Source organism: Phoca vitulina, unplaced genomic scaffold (genome assembly GCF_004348235.1).
Source record: "Phoca vitulina isolate PV1807 unplaced genomic scaffold, GSC_HSeal_1.0 scaffold48, whole genome shotgun sequence".
In the NCBI taxonomy this organism is placed as follows: Eukaryota; Metazoa; Chordata; class Mammalia; order Carnivora; family Phocidae; genus Phoca; species Phoca vitulina.
The window spans coordinates 3,059,199-3,076,198 of record NW_022589751.1 but is presented as its reverse complement, the minus strand read 5'-3'; positions in this window follow the sequence as shown (position 1 = coordinate 3,076,198).

Sequence of the window (17,000 nt, the reverse complement as noted above, 5' to 3'; positions counted from 1 at the left end):
GACTTCCAAGCTCTTTAAATGTCAGAGCTGCAACCAAACTTTTGTTTTGATTCTGAACCTTTTTAGTATGTCTCTTTCAATGTGAAAACTCAAAGGCTTTCAACTCTGAAAGTGTCTTACTTACATCATGATTAATTCTTTTCCATCTGTTCCTTTAATTTACTGGAATCCTTGTTATTTACATGTTAGCTCTTCTGGATATGTCAGCCAATAGCCATTGTCTTTGTATACTAATTACTTGGCTTGGACTTGTTTGCTCAGGATTCTGGTTCCTCTTACATGGGGTAGTTATTGCCCTTTACTTGATCTAGGTTGTATATTTCCTGAGTGATTTGATAGGCTGTTAGGGTCTCTTGAGCAAATGTCACCCAGCAGATAAGAGAGGGCAAATCAGTTTCTACTTTTGTGATGGCTAATAAGCTGGAAAACTGTTACTTTTCTATATTATCAGGAGAGAAGGTGCTACCTGCCATATGCATTTGGCGGTCTATCTTTCATTCTACATTCTAGGAGATTTGTACAATTGATCATTTATGTCCATCCATTCTATTTCAGGCCTTCTCTAAAGAGTTTTGATTTTTTCACAATTCAGTAGTCAAGTTTTTCAATTTTTGAGAATTATCTCTTGATCTCTGATGGTTCCTTGTTATTAAAGTCAGTCCTTAAGCAGTTTTCTACTCAAATTTGTAAATGCAGTATGGGGAACTAAAAGCAGATTTTCTTTCATTTCTTGCTGTGATTTTGTTTTATCCAGGTTCAGTTGTTTTGATTATCTTAGTTCTTACCATTATGCCCTTTGTTTTTTAAAAAATCCCTGCTGCTTCATTTTCTATTCATTTTCCATAAGTGAAGAACTATGTGTTTAATGTAAATTGTTAGTTTTGTTTTTCCTTTTGTATAATTTTTTCTCATTTTTCATGGCCTGTTCTTCCAGGCTCCTGTGTGGAGTTCTTTCTTTCCTCGTGAACCATCTGATTCACTGCTGGTTTCAGTTACCACCAAAATGCCGGTGACTCTACTATCCTCACCTTCATCTTGGGCTTCCTCCCTCCTGAGCCCAGAATCACACATCCGACTGCCTCCTGGAGATCTCCGTTGGCCTGTTCCACAGATACTTCAGGCACAACATTTCTAGCTTTTAATTATGTCCAACATCTTTGCCTCTGCTTCCCAGTCTTTGCAAATGGCACGTGGTTTACCTGGGATTCTCACAAAGATACCCTGGGAGGCAATTTCCCTGTCTTTCCTTCTGTACCATGAATCAAGGACATGATTTTCTTTGAGCTTTTTCTGTTGGATCAAGTCTCTGTTCCACCTCTCTATTATTAACCCCTGGATTAGGTGGTCAACTCTCATCCTGGTCTTTGCCTTTTACCACCTAATCCAGGGGCTAATAATGGAGAGGTGGAACAGAGACTTGATCCAACAGAAAAAGCCATATATATAATTTAAATTTCTCTAATAGCCACATTAAGAAAGATAAACAAATGGAATTAATTTTATCTTGGGTTTTCCTCCTGAGTTCAGAACCATACATCCAGCTGCCTCCTGGAGCTGTTTGCCTGTTCCATAGATACGTCAGTTACAACATGCCTAAGACCTCTCTAACTCTTAATTCTGCCCAGCCTTTTTCTGCTCTATATTTTCATTATCATCAGTTGTAACACATCTTAGATTCTATTTCAGGTTGTACTGAATTAGTGTTTTCTCAACCTGTTTAAAAATATTCTCTCCTGTATTTATACACAGACCGGAGAACTAATTCTCCAATCATTTCAAACTTACTATTTTTTAAATTTTTTATTTAAAAATTTTTTAATTTGAATGTAGTTGGCATGCAATGTTACATTAGTTTCACGTGTACAGCATAGTATTTGACAAGTTTATACATAAGGCTATGCTCACCCCAAGTGTAGCTATCCTCTGTCACCATAGAGTGCTATCATTGACAGTATCATTGGCTATATTCCTTATGCTGTGCTTTTTATTCCCATGACTTATTCATTCCATAACTGGAAGCCAGTATTTCCCACTGCCCTTCACCCATTTTGCCCACCCCCCATCTTCCTCTCCTCTGACAACCATCAGCCATCAGGTTGTTCTCTGTGTTTATAGGTCTGATTTTGCTTTTTGTCAGACTTCTTATTGACATTCTGAATAAACAATAATTGAGTAGTAACATCTTTTGACTTATTAAGAGCAAGGAAAACCACTTGATTATTTGCCTGGTGTTTTAATTGACAATTGATGTTGCTTCCAGTATCCTCAACTCTGTGAGCAACTCTCCTCACCAAGAGGCTAATAGGCATAAACAAGTTTATTTTCTCTGGATACATTTAGCTATTTAATAAAATATTATTTATTTTTGATGTAAAAAATTTATTATTATTATTATTATTTGGCTCTTCCATTAACTGTTTGACTCCTGGCAATTCACTTTCCTTCTCTGGGAATTACTTTTTTTAATCTATAAAACGATGTGATAAACTAAATGAGACTGCTAAGCATGTGATTGACTAGGTGAGTGAATCTGTGGCTTATTACATTGATGTCTCAAAATGAGAAACCCAAGTACAGAATGAATCTAATCTCCTTATCTTCCCTGGGCCACAGTTTCCTCATTTATAAAATGGGTGTTGTGATACCTCACTGAATTGTCATAGTGGTTAAGTAATATTAGGCATATAAGACTCTAGCATAGGGCGCCTGGGTGGCTCAGTTGGTTAAGCGACTGCCTTCAGCTCAGGTCATGATCCTGGAGTCCCAGGATCGAGTCCCACATCGGGCTCCCTGCTCAGTGGGGCGTCTGCTTCTCCCTCTGACCCTCTCCCCTCTCAAGCTCTCTCTCACTCTCTTTCTCTCAAATAAATAAATAAAATCTTTAAAAAAAAAAACTCTAGCATAATACTTTTCACGTGCTACATATTAGAAATTGATAGCTATGATTATTACTATGTACTAGATGTTTTAAATACTTCATCCCAGTGGGATAAATCCCACTTAACTGACTGAGCCACCCAGGCACCCTGTAAGTTTGTACCTTTTGACCACTTTCACCTAGTTTGCCCACCTTCTCTGTCTTCCTCTGGCAACCACCAATCTGTTCTTTGTATTTAAGAGTTCAGTGTTTTTCTTTTTCTTTTCTTTCTTTCTTTCTTCCTTTCTTTTTTGATTCCACATACAAATACAAGTGATATCATATGTTAAAATACAGACAGTGGTGCCTGAGTGGCTCAGTTGATAGAGCATGTGACTCTTGATTTCAGGGTCGTGAGTTCAAGCCCCATGTTGGAAATGGAGCCTACTTAAAAATAAAAGAAAAAATACAAGTGAGATCATGTCTTTCTCTGACTTATTTTACTTAGCATAATACTCTCAAGGTCCATTTATATTGCAAATGTCATGTTCCTCCTTTTTTATGGCTTTATAATCCATTATGTATGTAATCCAACACTAATTTGTGATAAAAAAAGAACTTCAGTAAACTAGGAATAGAGTGGAAGTTTCTCAACTTGATAAAGACTACAAAGAAACCTACAGCTAACATCATATTTAATGATGAGAAACTCAAAGCTTTTGCATTAAGATCTATTATAAGGCAAGGATGTCGCCTCTTACCACTCTTTTCCAAAATTGTACTGGAAGCCCTTGCTATTGCAGTAAGGCAAGAAAGGGAAATAAAATATATACAGATTAGGAAGGAAGGTATAAAAGTCTTTGTTTGCAGATGACATGATTGTCTATACAGAAAATCTGGAAGAATCCACAGAAATAATCCAATGTATTACATTATGTATAGTATCTGTAGATATTATAGAGAAGAGGATATTATGAAAAACATTATGCTAGTAAATTCCATAACTTAGAGGAGGTGGACAAATATTTTGAAAAACATGATGTACTAAATCTAACACAAAATTAAATAGAAAAGGCAGAAGAGTTCTATATCTGTTAAGTAAATTGAATCTACACATGGCATACTCACTGAGATAGACCATATTCTGGGCCATAAACCAAGTCTAAATATGTTTAAAAGGATTAATCTGGCATAAGTAAGAATCATTGAATTTGAAGATAGATCAGTAGAGGTTTTCCATTCTAAATATCAGTCAATAGAAACTATCTCCCAGGGGGTCCAGATTCTGGACTTAACAGGGAAATTGTTCAAAGAAGCTATTATAAATATATTCAAAGAACTAAAAGGAAACAATGATTATTAAGATTAAAAGGAAAGTATGAGGGCGCCTGGGTGGCTCAGTCGTTAAGCGTCTGCCTTCAGCTCAGGTCATGATCCCAGGGTCCTGGGATCGAGCCCCACATCGGGCTCCCTGCTCCGCGGGAAGCCTGCTTCTCCCTCCCACTCCCCCTGCTTGTGTTCCCTCTCGCGCTGTGTCTCTCTCTGTCAAATAAATAAAATCTTTAAAAAAAAAAAAAAAAAAAGGAAAGTATGATGACACTGGCTCATCAAATAGAGATCATCAATAAAAAGATAGAAATTATTAAAAAAATAGGGGCACCTGGGTGGCTCAGTAGTTAAGCGTCTGCCTTCGGCTCAGGTCATGATCCCAGGGTCCTAGGATCGAGCCCCGCATCAGGCTCCCTGCTCTGCAGGAAGCCTGCTTCTCCTTCTCCCTCTCCCACTCCCCCTGCTTGTGTTCCTTCTCTTGCTGTGTCTCTCTCTGTCAAATAAATAAATAAAATCTTTAAAAATTATTTAAAAAATAGGTATGTTTTTGCAGAGTACAATGAGTAAAATTAAAAAAAAATCAGTAGAAGGATTTTTAACATCAGATTTGAGCTGGCAATGGAAAGAATCAGTGAATTAGAGGATAGCTCAATAGGGATTTTACAGTCTAGACACCAGAAAGCACAAGGGGAATGAGGAAAAGTGAACAGAGCCTCAGAGACCCGTGGAACACCACCGGACATATCAACAAAACAATAATGGGAGTCCCAGAAGGAGAGGAGAGAAAGGCATAGAAAACAAGTAATATCCAAAAACTTCCCAAATTTGATGAAAAATGTTAATCTACATATTCATGAACCTCATGTGTGAGACACTGCTGGAGAGTAACCAGTTTCTCTGAGGTGTGGGGAGGGAGATTAGGAAAGAGGCATATAAGATTATCAAAGGCATTAAAGGGACATGGTTCCTGATGACTACCCTCAGGACTTCTGCAGGAAGTCTGCCCATGCGCTTGTGTGAGAGCTTCACCCAAGGATCTCCCACTGGGATTGAGTCCACCCTGAACACCTGAGTACTAAACCCACATCTCCCACTCTTCCATTGTGGCTGGCTCCTTGTGCACACTCCTGCATGTGGCCACAAGAATGAGTCTAGTAATCAGTAAATGGAGTGGTATCAGGAAATCAGACCAGCATCTTTGGGCATGGGAGAATCCTCAAACTTGAGCTATAGTACCATCTTCTGGAAAACAAAGGAGAGAGGTTTGAGCAATCTGCTTGGTGAATTATAAAAACCAGGAAAGACATAAAAGTTTAAGAATTCTGCCACAAGAGGGAGCAAGAAGTGTGGAGCAGGAGTTTATTCAAAGGTGGAGAAGCCCCAGATAGAATAGGACCAACGAATAATATACCACATTTGAAGGCAACTAGTAATGATTTGAGGAGGTGTCTGCTACTTCAAATGGGAAAACAGCAATGCAAAACCACAAGGAAGATGAAGAATAAAGAAAACATGTTATCACCAAAAGATAACAGTTCTCTAATAATTGAGCTCAAAGGCATGGACTTTAGTGATCTACCTGGCAAAGAATTCAAAACAGCTGTTTTGAAGAAACTCAAATCAGCTACAAGGAAACTCAGTCCAGTGAAATGAGGAAAAACATACATGAACAAAATGAGGTATTTATCAAAGAGAAATCATAATAGTCAAACAGAATCCCTAGAGCTGAAGAATTCAGTGAGTGAAATGGAAAAAAAAAAAGCAGTAGAGAGCATCTGCAAGAGCGAATGGAAAGCAGAATAGGTAAACTAGAGGGCAGGAATTTTGAAACAATCCAGTCAGAGCAGAACAAAAGGAAAAGTTCTGCACTATGGTGGTAATCATATTGTAATATATAAATATGTCATATCAAGTTATTGTACACTTTAAACTTACATGACGTTATATGTCAGTTATACCTCAAGAAGAAAAAAAGTGCTGAAAGGAAAAGTAAAACTACCCTGTAAACCAAGAATTCTATATCTAGCAAAATTACCATATTAAAAAATGAAGGTGATAAAATAATGGCATTCCACTACACACCTATTAGAATGGTGCAAATCCAAAACACCGACACCACCAAATGCCGGCAAGAGTGTGGAGCAACAGGAATGCTCACTGATTGTTGGTAGGAATGCAAAATGGTACAGCCAGTTTTGAACACATTTTGGCAGTTTCTTATAAAACTAAACATACTAGGGGCACCTGGGTGGCTCAGTTGAGCGTCTGCCTTCGGCTCAGGTCATGATCCCGGGGTCCTGGGATCGAGCCCCAAGTCAGGCTCCCTGCTCAGTGGGGAGTCTGCTTCTCCCTCTCCCTCTGCCTCTCCCCCTGCTCATGCTCTCTCTCACTCTCTCTCTCAAATAAATAAAATCTTAAAAAAATATTTAAAAAACTAAACGTCCTAATAAAAAAATGAGGAAATCCTGCCATTTGCAACAACACAGATGGACTTTGAGGGCATTATGCTAAGTGAATAGGTTAGACAGAGAAAGACAAATACTGTATGATCTCGCATATATGTGGAATCTAAACAACAACAACAAAACTACTAGAAAAAGAAATCAGATTTGTGGTTACCAGAGGAAGGGGTGGGAGGAAGGGGAATTGGAGAAAGGTGGTCAAAAGGTACAAACTTCAAGTTACAAGATAAATAGATATTAGGGATATAATGCACAACATGATGAGTATAGTTACCACTGCTGTGTGATATATATGAAGAGAGTTATTGTTATATTGTTGAGAGAGTAAATCCTAAGAGTTCTCATCACAAAGAGAAGTTAATTACTTTTCTTCCCATTTCTTTTTATTGTATCTATATTAGATGACAGATGTTAACTGAACTTATTGTGGTAATAATTTCACAATATGTAAATCAAACCTTGATGCTGTAAACCGGAAACTCATTCAGTGATGTATGTCAATTATATCTCAATAAAACTGGGTGTGTGTGTGTGTGTGTACGTGACTAAATACACTGTTACAATGCAATATAGCAGTCACATTGGTATTTACCCAAAGGGGTTTGAACTTACGTCCACAAAAAAAGTATGGATGCATATGGATGTTTATAGCAGCTTTATCCATAACTGTGAAAGCTTGGAAGCAATCACAGTGTCATTTGTTAGGATAAATAAACTGTGGTACATCCAGACAATGGAATATTAGTGCTAAGAAGAAATGCAATGGCCTTTTCATGTTGTGGAAAGACATCAAGGAACCTTGAATGTTTATTACACTACGTGAAAGAAGCTAGTCTGACAAGGCTAAATATTGTGTGGTCTCAACTACATGACATTCTAGAGAAGGCAAAATTATGGATACAGTAACAAGATCAGTGGTTGCCAGGGGTTGGGGGGAGGGAGGGATAAATAGACACAGAGGATTTTTAGAGCAGTGAAACTATGCCCTATGGTACTATAATGGTGGATACATGTCATTATACATTTGTCAAAATCCATAGAATTTAAAGCACAAAGAATGAACCCAAATAAAAACTATGGACTTTGGGTGATAATGATGTGTCAATGTAGATTCACTTGTAACAAATGCTCTCTTCTACTACAGAATGTTGGTAGTGGGGGAGGCCATGTATGTACTGGGGCTAAGGGGTATTTGGGAACTTTCTGTACTTTCTGCTCAATTTTGCTGTGAACCCAAACCTTATCTAAAAACTGAAAGTGTGGGGCGCCTGGGTGGCTCAGTCGGTTAAGCGTCTGCCTTCGGCTCAGGTCATGATCCCAGGGTCCTGGGATCGAGCCCTATGTCAGGCTCCCTGCTCGGTGGGGAGCCTGCTTCTTCCTCTCCCTCTCCCTGCTGTTCTGCCTACTTGTGCTCTCTCTCTCTCTGTCAAATAAATAAACTCTTAAAAAAAAAATAAAAAAATAAAAAAATAAAAACTGAAAGTGTATTAAAGACAATAAAAGCAAGGTAATATTTCTAGATTAACAAAAACAGAGAATTTTTGTTGCTAGCAGATCTGCTCTAAAAAAGATACTAAAGAAAGTCTTTAAGATTGAAAGGAACTGACACCAGATAACTTGAATCCACCCACCCAAAATTAGCAACAATGGAAAAAACGCTCATTACCTAGGAACATATAAAAAACAGTATAAATATTTTTTTCTATTTTTTAAAGGTTTTATTTATTTACTTAGAGAGAGGGAGAGAGGGTGAGCAGGGAGAGGGAGAGAGAGAATCTTGAGCAGACTCTGCACTGAGCACAGAGCCTGACGTGGGGCTCAATCCCACTACCTGGAGATCATGACCTGAGCTGAAATCAAGAGTCAGAACTCAACTGACTGAGCCACCCAGGCACCCCCCCCTTTTTTTTTTTCTATTTTTAAGATTGATTATTTAAAATAATTGTTTAACAGTAGCTATAGAATTGTATTATTGGGTTTATCGCATGTAATCTATATGAGTCTATAAATAGGTCTTTCCTTTCCTTTCTTCTTTAAAAGTTCTCAGGGTGCCAGGGTGGCTTTGCTGGTTAACTGTCTGACTCTTGATCTCAGGTTGGGTCTTGATCTCCGAGTTGTGAGTTCAAGCCGTGTTGAGATCTTTAAAAAAAAAAAAATGTCCTGAGATTGTATCAAGCAGTAATCTGTATTGGTTAGTTTATAACATAAATAGACATAATATGTATAACAATAACAGTAATACTATAAAGAGGGAAGGAATTCCTCTATTTTACTGGACCTTCATTTTATTTTATTTTATTATATATATATATATATAAAGATTTTATTTATTTATTTGAGAGAGAGCATGAGCAGAGAGAGGGGCAGAGGGAGAGGGAGAAGCAGAATTCCCACTGAGCAGGAAGCCTGACGTGGGGCTTGATCCCAGGACCCTGGGATCATGACCTGAGGTGAAGACAGATGCTTAACCGACCGAGCCACCTAGGCACCCCGATCTTTATTTTAATGAGTTTTGCAATAAATGTTTAGAAATGAGTTGCTTTACACTTGTCATTTGCTTCTGATATTATACATGTAGCCAAATCTGCAAAACAGTCAGGAGTGGATTGGAAGGACAAGATGGTATAAAATCAAATGAGAATGTCAAAGGGAGCTTCTGCAATGGAAAGAATCCTTACTTCATATGGGTGGTATAATTCATAGCTTCATACCCCTTTTTCTTCTGGAACCTTGGGGGTTTTAGGAAATTCTTCTCAAGGAATACTTTGTTGTTTCTTGATTTGTAGAACAGCCTTCATAAGTTACTATATACATTGCCAACAAAGAATCTTTACATTCTCTGTAACTTGGTGTATTTCTGTACATCCCATGACCTTCCTGATAACATCACTGCACTGAGACAAAAATGCAGATTGGAGTCAGAAATTGTATTGATGCAAAGTCCTAGTGGCCCTGGTTATTTGAGGGAGGGCAAGAAAGTAAAAGTGAAGGAGATTATTTCAGAAATTCCAAGATGGTGGACAGACTTTTTTAAAAAAGATTTTATTTATTTATTTTGACAGAGAGAGAGAGACAGATAGCGAGAGCAGGAACACAAGCAGGGGGAGTGGGAGAGGGAGCAGCAGGCTTCCAGCCGAGCAGAGAACCTGATGCGGGGCTCGATCCCAGGACCCTGGGTCATGACCTGAGCTGAAGGCAGATGCTTAACGCCTGAGCCACCCTGGTGTCCCCAGACTATCTTTGACATAGGACCATGAACTTTTGCAACTGGAAAATGGTAAAAGATTTATTTCAACAGAGGATTTCTACTTTCTGTCTCCTTCCATGTAGTTTGGCTTAACTGAGAAACAGTTTTAGTTCAAAATGGCCAAGTTTTAAAAATTTCTTGTTGATATACTAGGATATACCTAGAATGGCCTAAGAAGCAAAGTCATCTGGAGAAAAAAAAAAAAAAGGAAGCAAAGTCATTGAGACTTTGGAAACCATGTATTTTTTTAAATTTTATTTTATTGGGGCGCCTGGGTGGCTCAGTCCGTTAAGCGGCTGCTTTCGGCTCAGGTCATGATCCTGGGGTCTTGGGATCAAGCCCCGCATCTGGCTCCCTGCTCAGCGGAGAGCCTGTTTCTCCCTCTCCATCTGCCTGTCACTCTGCCTACTTGTGCTCTCTCTCTGTCAAATAAATAAATAAAATCTTTAAAAAAAAAAAATTTTTATTTTATTAGTCACCGTACAATACACCATTAGTTTTTGATGTAGTGATGCACAATTCATTGTTTTCGTATAACACCCAGTGCTCCATGCAGTACGTGCCTCCTTAATACCCATCACTGGGCTAGCCCATCCCCCCACCCCCCTCCCTCTAAAACCCTCAGTTTGTTTCTCAGAGTCCATAATCTCTCATGGTTCATCTCCCTCCGATTCCCCTCCTTCATTTTTCCCTTCCTTCTCCTAATGTCCTCCGTGCTATTCCTTATGTTCCACAAATAAGGGAAACCATATGATAATTGACTTTCTCTGCTTGACTTATTTCACTTAGCATAATCTCTTCCAGTCCCATCCATGTTGATGTAAAAGTTGGGTATTGATCCTTTCTGATGGCTGAGTAAGATTCCATTCTACATATGGACCACATCTTTATCCATTCATCTGTTGAAGGGTGTCTCGGCTCTTTCCACAGTTTGGCTATTGCAGACATTTCTGCTATGAACATTGGGGTGCATATGGCCCTTCTTTTCACTACATCTGTGTCTTTGGGGTAAATACCCAGGAGTGCAATTGCTGGGTCATAGGGTAGCTCTATTTTTAAATTTTTGAGGAACCTCCACACTGTTTTCCAAAGTGGCTGTACCAACTTGCATTCCCACCAACAGTGTAAGAGGGTTCCCCTTTCTCCACAACCTCTCCAACATTTGTTGTTTCTTTCCCTGTCCGTTTTTGCCATTCTAACTGGTGTAAGGTGGTATCTCAGTGTGGTTTTGATTTGAATTTCCCTGATGGCCAATGATGATGAACATTTTTTCATGTGTCTGTTAGCCATTTGTATGTCTTCTTTGGAGAAGTGTCTGTTTTGACTTGGTTATTTGTTTTTTGGGTGTTGAGTTTGAGAAGTTCTTTATAGATTGGATACCAGCCCTTTATGTATAGTGTCGTTTGCAAAAATCTTCTCCCATTCTGTGGGTTGCCTCTTTGTTTTGTTGACTGTGGAAACCATATTTTAGTCTAAGAGAACATAGTGTTGTGTTCTGCTTTATGTGGCATATTTGTAAGTTTTCATACCCTTTTCTATTTAAGATATTTGATTTTTATGATTTATTTTTATTTAAAAGATTATTTATTTTAGAGAAGGGGGAGGGGCAAAGGGAGGAGGAGAGAGAATTTCAAGCCTGGGATCGTGACCTGGGATCGTGACCTGCGCCAAAATCAAGAGTCAAATGCTTGACCAACTGAGCCACCCAGGCGCCCTCAGGCACACTTTATTAAACAGAACTACAAAAACTAAGATAAATTATTTTCCAAATAAAATAACCTTATGTGTTTATCACATTATTAGGTTCTGAAATGATCTGAGAAATGAAATTTCTTCCCATGTAACTGGGAATCTTGGATCTCAAAGTGGGTAAGTGCTTCTACTGCTGACATAATCCTTTTAAATGTTCCAATGTACTTTTAACTGGATTCTACCAATCTGCCTCTATTAGTTTGTTCTTGAAAGCATTCAAGAAATTGCCTGTTTTGATAACAATTTGTGGGGGGTTTACAGGTATCAAGATACAGCTTAAAGTCAGTTTGTGGTTATGTGTAAGAATTTGAAACAGAATGGTCAATATAAGTTTTCCAAAAGGTTAAATAATCTCTATCTCTCTCCCTCTCTCAGTCTCTCTCTCTCTGTCCCTCTTTCCTTACTTTTTCTTCTCCCACTCTCCTGGGTCTGAAAGGCTCTCCATCTTGATTCAGTGGTTCTTACTTTATCAAATTATTGCTCTATATTTTCTTCTTTTTTTTTTAAGATTTCTTATTTATTCGACAGAGAGAGAGAGGGCGTGTGAGCACAAGCAGGGGGAGCGGCAGAGGGAGAGGGAGAAGCAGGCTTCCCACTGAGCAGGGAGCCCGATGCGGGGCTCGATCCCAGGACCATGAGGTCATGACCTGAGCCGAAGGCAGACGCTTAACTGACTGAGCCATCCAGGTGCCCCAGTGTTTATATTTTCTTCTCAATCTCTGTTCTGTTTGAGAACTAATAATGTTATTTAGTTGATTCTTTATTGGCAATGTATATGGTAACTTATGAAGGCTGTTATACAAATCAAGGTCAACAATGTAATATTGAAATTAATATACCCAAGTAGGAATAAGCTTAATTAGTGTGCTATGATATATTGATATCATTTTACTCCCTTGAAATTACATCTTAATAACTTATTATTTTAGGTTTTATATTTTCTTCTTTTTGTAGCTGCTTTAGGTGTAAGGTTAGGTTGTTTGAGATTTTTCTTGCTTCTTGAGGTAGGCCTGTTTTGCTGAAACCTCCCTCTTAGAATCGCTTTTGCTGCATCCCAAAGATTATTATTTTCATTTTCATTATTAGACTGTTATTATTATTTTCATTATTATTGGACTATTGTGTTTTCATTTTCATTTGTCTCCATGTAACTTTTGATTTCTTCTTTGATTTCTTGGTTGACCCATTCATTGTTCCTAGCATGTTATTTAACCTCCATGTATTTGTGCTCTTTCCAGATTTTTTCTTGTGGTTGATTTCTAGTTTCATAGCGTTGTGGTCAGAAAAGATGCATGGTATAACTTTGATCTTTCTGAATTTGTTGAGACTTGTTTTGTGGCCTAATATGTGATCCATTCTGCAGAATGTTCCATGTGTACTTGAGAAGAATGTGTATTCTGCAGTTTTAGGATGGAATGTTCTGAATATATCTGTTAAATCCATCTGGTCCAGTGTGTCATTCAAAGCCATTGTTTCCAATTGTTATATCTTCTTGTTGGATTGTCCCCTTTATTATTATATAGTGTTCTTCTTTGTCTTTTGTTACAGTCTGTTTTATTTTTTTATTTTTTAAAGATTTTTTAAAAATTTATTTATTTGAGAGAGAGAATGAGATAGAGAGAGCATGAGAGGGGGGAGGGTCAGAGGGAGAAGCAGACTCCCTGCCGAGCAGGGAGCCCGATGCGGGACTCGATCCCGGGACTCCAGGATCATGACCTGTGCCGAAGGCAGTTGCTTAACCAACTGAGCCACCCAGGCACCCTACAGTCTTTGTTTTAAAATCTATTTTGTCCGACATAAGTATTGCCACCAAGCTTTCTTTTGACATCCATTTGCATGATACATGTTTCTCCATCCCTTCACTTTTTAAAAAAGATTTTATTTATTTATTTGAGAGAGAGCGAGAGACAAAGCAAGCGAGCACATGCAAACGTGAGTAGGGGAGGGGCAGAAGGAGAGGGAGAGAGAATCTCAAGTTGAGATCAAGAGTTGGATGCTTAACCTACTGAGGTGCCCCTCCATCCCCTCACTTTCATTCTGCATGTGTCTTTAGGCCTGAAATGAGTCTCTTGTAGACAGCATATAGATGGGTCTTTTTTTTTTTTATTTAAGATTTTATTTATTTATTTTGACAGAGAGAGAGAGACAGTGAGAGAGGGAACACAAGCAGGGGGAGTGGGAGAAGGAGAAGCAGGCTTCCCACTGAGCAGAGAGCCTGACTTGGGGCTCGATCCCAGGACCCTGGGATCATGACCTGAGCCGAAGGCAGACACTTAATGACTGAGCCACCCAGGCACCCCTTGTTTTTTTTTATCCATTCCGTCACCCTATGTCTTTTGATTGGAGCGTTTAGTTAATTTACAGTCAAAGCAATTATTGGTAAGTATGTATTTATGGTCATTTTGTTACTTGTTTTATGGTTGTTTTTGAGGTTTTTTCCCTGATCGTTTCTCCTCTTGCTCTCTTCTCTCATGGTTTGCTGGCTTTCTTTAGTGATAGCCTTGTGTTCCTTTCTCTTTATTTTTTGCATAATTATTAGTGGTTTTTGATATAGCGATCTATATTAAATTGATGATTGCTTAAGTTTGAGCCCATTCTTTATCCTTCCCCGCCATGTTTTTGGTACATTGTGTCATACTTTACATCCTAAAGAAGATGTGGTATAAGATACAATGGAATATTATTCAGCCATAAAAAAGAGTGAAATCTTGCCATTTGCAACAACATGGATGGATCTAGAGAGTAGAATGCTAAGTCAAATAGAGAAAAACAAATACCATATGATTTCACTCATGTGGAATTTAAGAAACAAAACAGTGAAGAGCGCCTGGGTGGCTCCGTCGTTAAGCATCTGCCTTGGGTTCAGGTCATGATCCCAGGGTCCTGGGATTGAGCCCCATGTTGGGCTCCCTGTTCAGCGGGAAGCCTGCTTCTCCCTCTCCCCCAACCCCTGCTTGTGTTCCCTCTCTTGCTGTGTCTCCCTCTGTCAAATAAATAAATAAATAAATAAATAAAATCTTAAAAAAAAAAAAGAAACAAAACAGTGAACAAAGGAAGAAGAAAAGTGACAAGCCAAAAAACAGACTCTTAACTATAGAAAACAAACAAATGGTTACCAGAGGGGAGGTAGGTGGGGGGATGGGTGAAATAGGTGATGGGGATGAAGAGTACACTTATCTTGATGAGCACTGAGTAATATATGGAACTCTTGAATCACTATATTATACACCTGAAATTAATATAACACTATGTTAACTACACTGGAATTAAATTTTTTTTAGTTTTTTTTTTAAAGATTTTATTTATTTTTTTGACAGAGGCAGCTAGAGAGGGAACACAAGCAGGGGGAGTGGGAGAGGGAGAAGCAGGCTTCTCGTGGAGCAGGGAGCCCGATGTGGGGCTCGATCCCAGGACCCTGAGATCATGACCTGAGCTGAAGGCAGCCGCTTAACGACTGATCCACCCAGCCGCCCCCAAAGTTTTTTTTTAAGTAGGCTCCACACCCAGCATGGAGCCCAGCAATGGGCTTGAATTCACGACCCTGAGATGAAGACCTGAAGTGAGATCAAGAGTCAGACACTTAACTGACAGAGCCACCCAGGCACCCATGGAATTAAAAAATTTTTAAAAGGGATTCATAAAAAGAAAACAAAAAAACCTTAATAGAGCTTCAGTGTCCATAAATCTCTCTGCCTATTCATTTACTGCCTATATTTTAGGGCATGCTACTTCAACAAAACACTGATATCATCAAGTACTTTTTAAAAAATATTACTTTAAAAAATAATAAAATAATCTTATATAAAAACCCTTGCACATTTAAATGCATTTGAGAAATGCAGATCAATAGAAAAAAAATTTGTTTATAACACAAACATTTAACGTTTTCATGTATTTCTTTTTAGTCTGTTTTTTCCTCTCTTTATAGGTAATACTCATTTTTTATATGCACAATTAAATGGTATGCAAATTATATGCCAATAATTTTTCATTTTATTTTATTTAATTACTTTTTTTTAAAGATTTTATTTATTCATAAGAGACAGAGAGAGAGAGGCAGAGGGAGAAGCAGGCTCCCCGCTGAGCAGGGAGCCCGATGCGGGACTTGATCCCAGGATCCTGGGATCATGACCTGAGCCGAAGGCATACGCTTAACCATCTGAGCCACCCCTCCACCCTAATTTTTCATTTTAAAATATATAATATTTGTAACTTCTATTTTGAATGAGTATACATGGACTTTAAAAATATGAACATTTAGGTTATATCCACATTTTCCCCACTTGACAAAACAAAACAAAATACAGCACTGAAGGCTTATAATGGATTTATTTATTGAATTACTTCTTAAACGTGACTGCATTTTGGAATCACTTGGGGAGCTCTGCTGAGGCCCTACCCCAGACTAATTAAAGTAAAAATCTCTCAGGTGGGATTTTGTTAAGCTGTGATATTAATGTGCTGCCAAGTTTGAGAACTGTTATATTATAGGGGTGATTCTCAAAGTTTAGTGGGTATCAGAGTCACTTGGAGGGCTTATTAAAGGACAGGGTGGTCCTGCCCCCAGAGCTTCTGATTCAGGAGGTCTGGAGTGGGCTTGAGGAGATGCATTTTCTAACTAGTTCCCAGGCGAGACTGATGCTGATGCTGCTGGTCTGTGGACCCCACCTTGAGAGCCATTGATTTGTGGAGAATGATTCCTTCAAGAGAGACTACCTAAAAGAGATTTACAAGGACAGAGGGTAATAAATATCTATTTTTCCGACAAAGGACCTTAATCAAAGTGTTTTCAGGATAAGGTGCACAAATTTATAACTTTATTAGCAATGTATAGCTATAGTAGCTTCACTTTAGCACTCGTAGAATTATATTATAATTATTATATTTTATATATTTATATATATTAATATATTTATATTTATATGGTATATTTATATATTATGTTTCTATATTATAATTGTTTTGAGTTTTTTGGAGTTTATAGGCAGGAAAGGTTATTTGGAAAACAGTTTACTTGGAACGTCCTCTCATGCACTAGAGGCAGTATCGGGTGATTCACTAGGGCTCTGCCACGGGGCTAGGAGTTGGTGGTGGGGAAGAAGGAAGACCCTCTCTCTTGGAAGGTCAGTGGTTTCCGGGGAACATTTCTGTCTTGCCCCCTTTGGCACCTTCAGCGTGGGTGCAGTGAGGATGCGTAATTGCCATAGTGTTCTTCTTCTTTACGTCAGACTCATCTCTAGAAGTTCAGATTGAACGTTTAAAGAATTCTCCAGGTGCTTTTCACAGGAAGCAGCACGAGGACCCTGCTGGTGAGGAGATGCAGGCCCTGTAAGGTGTGGCTGCATTTGTGGTG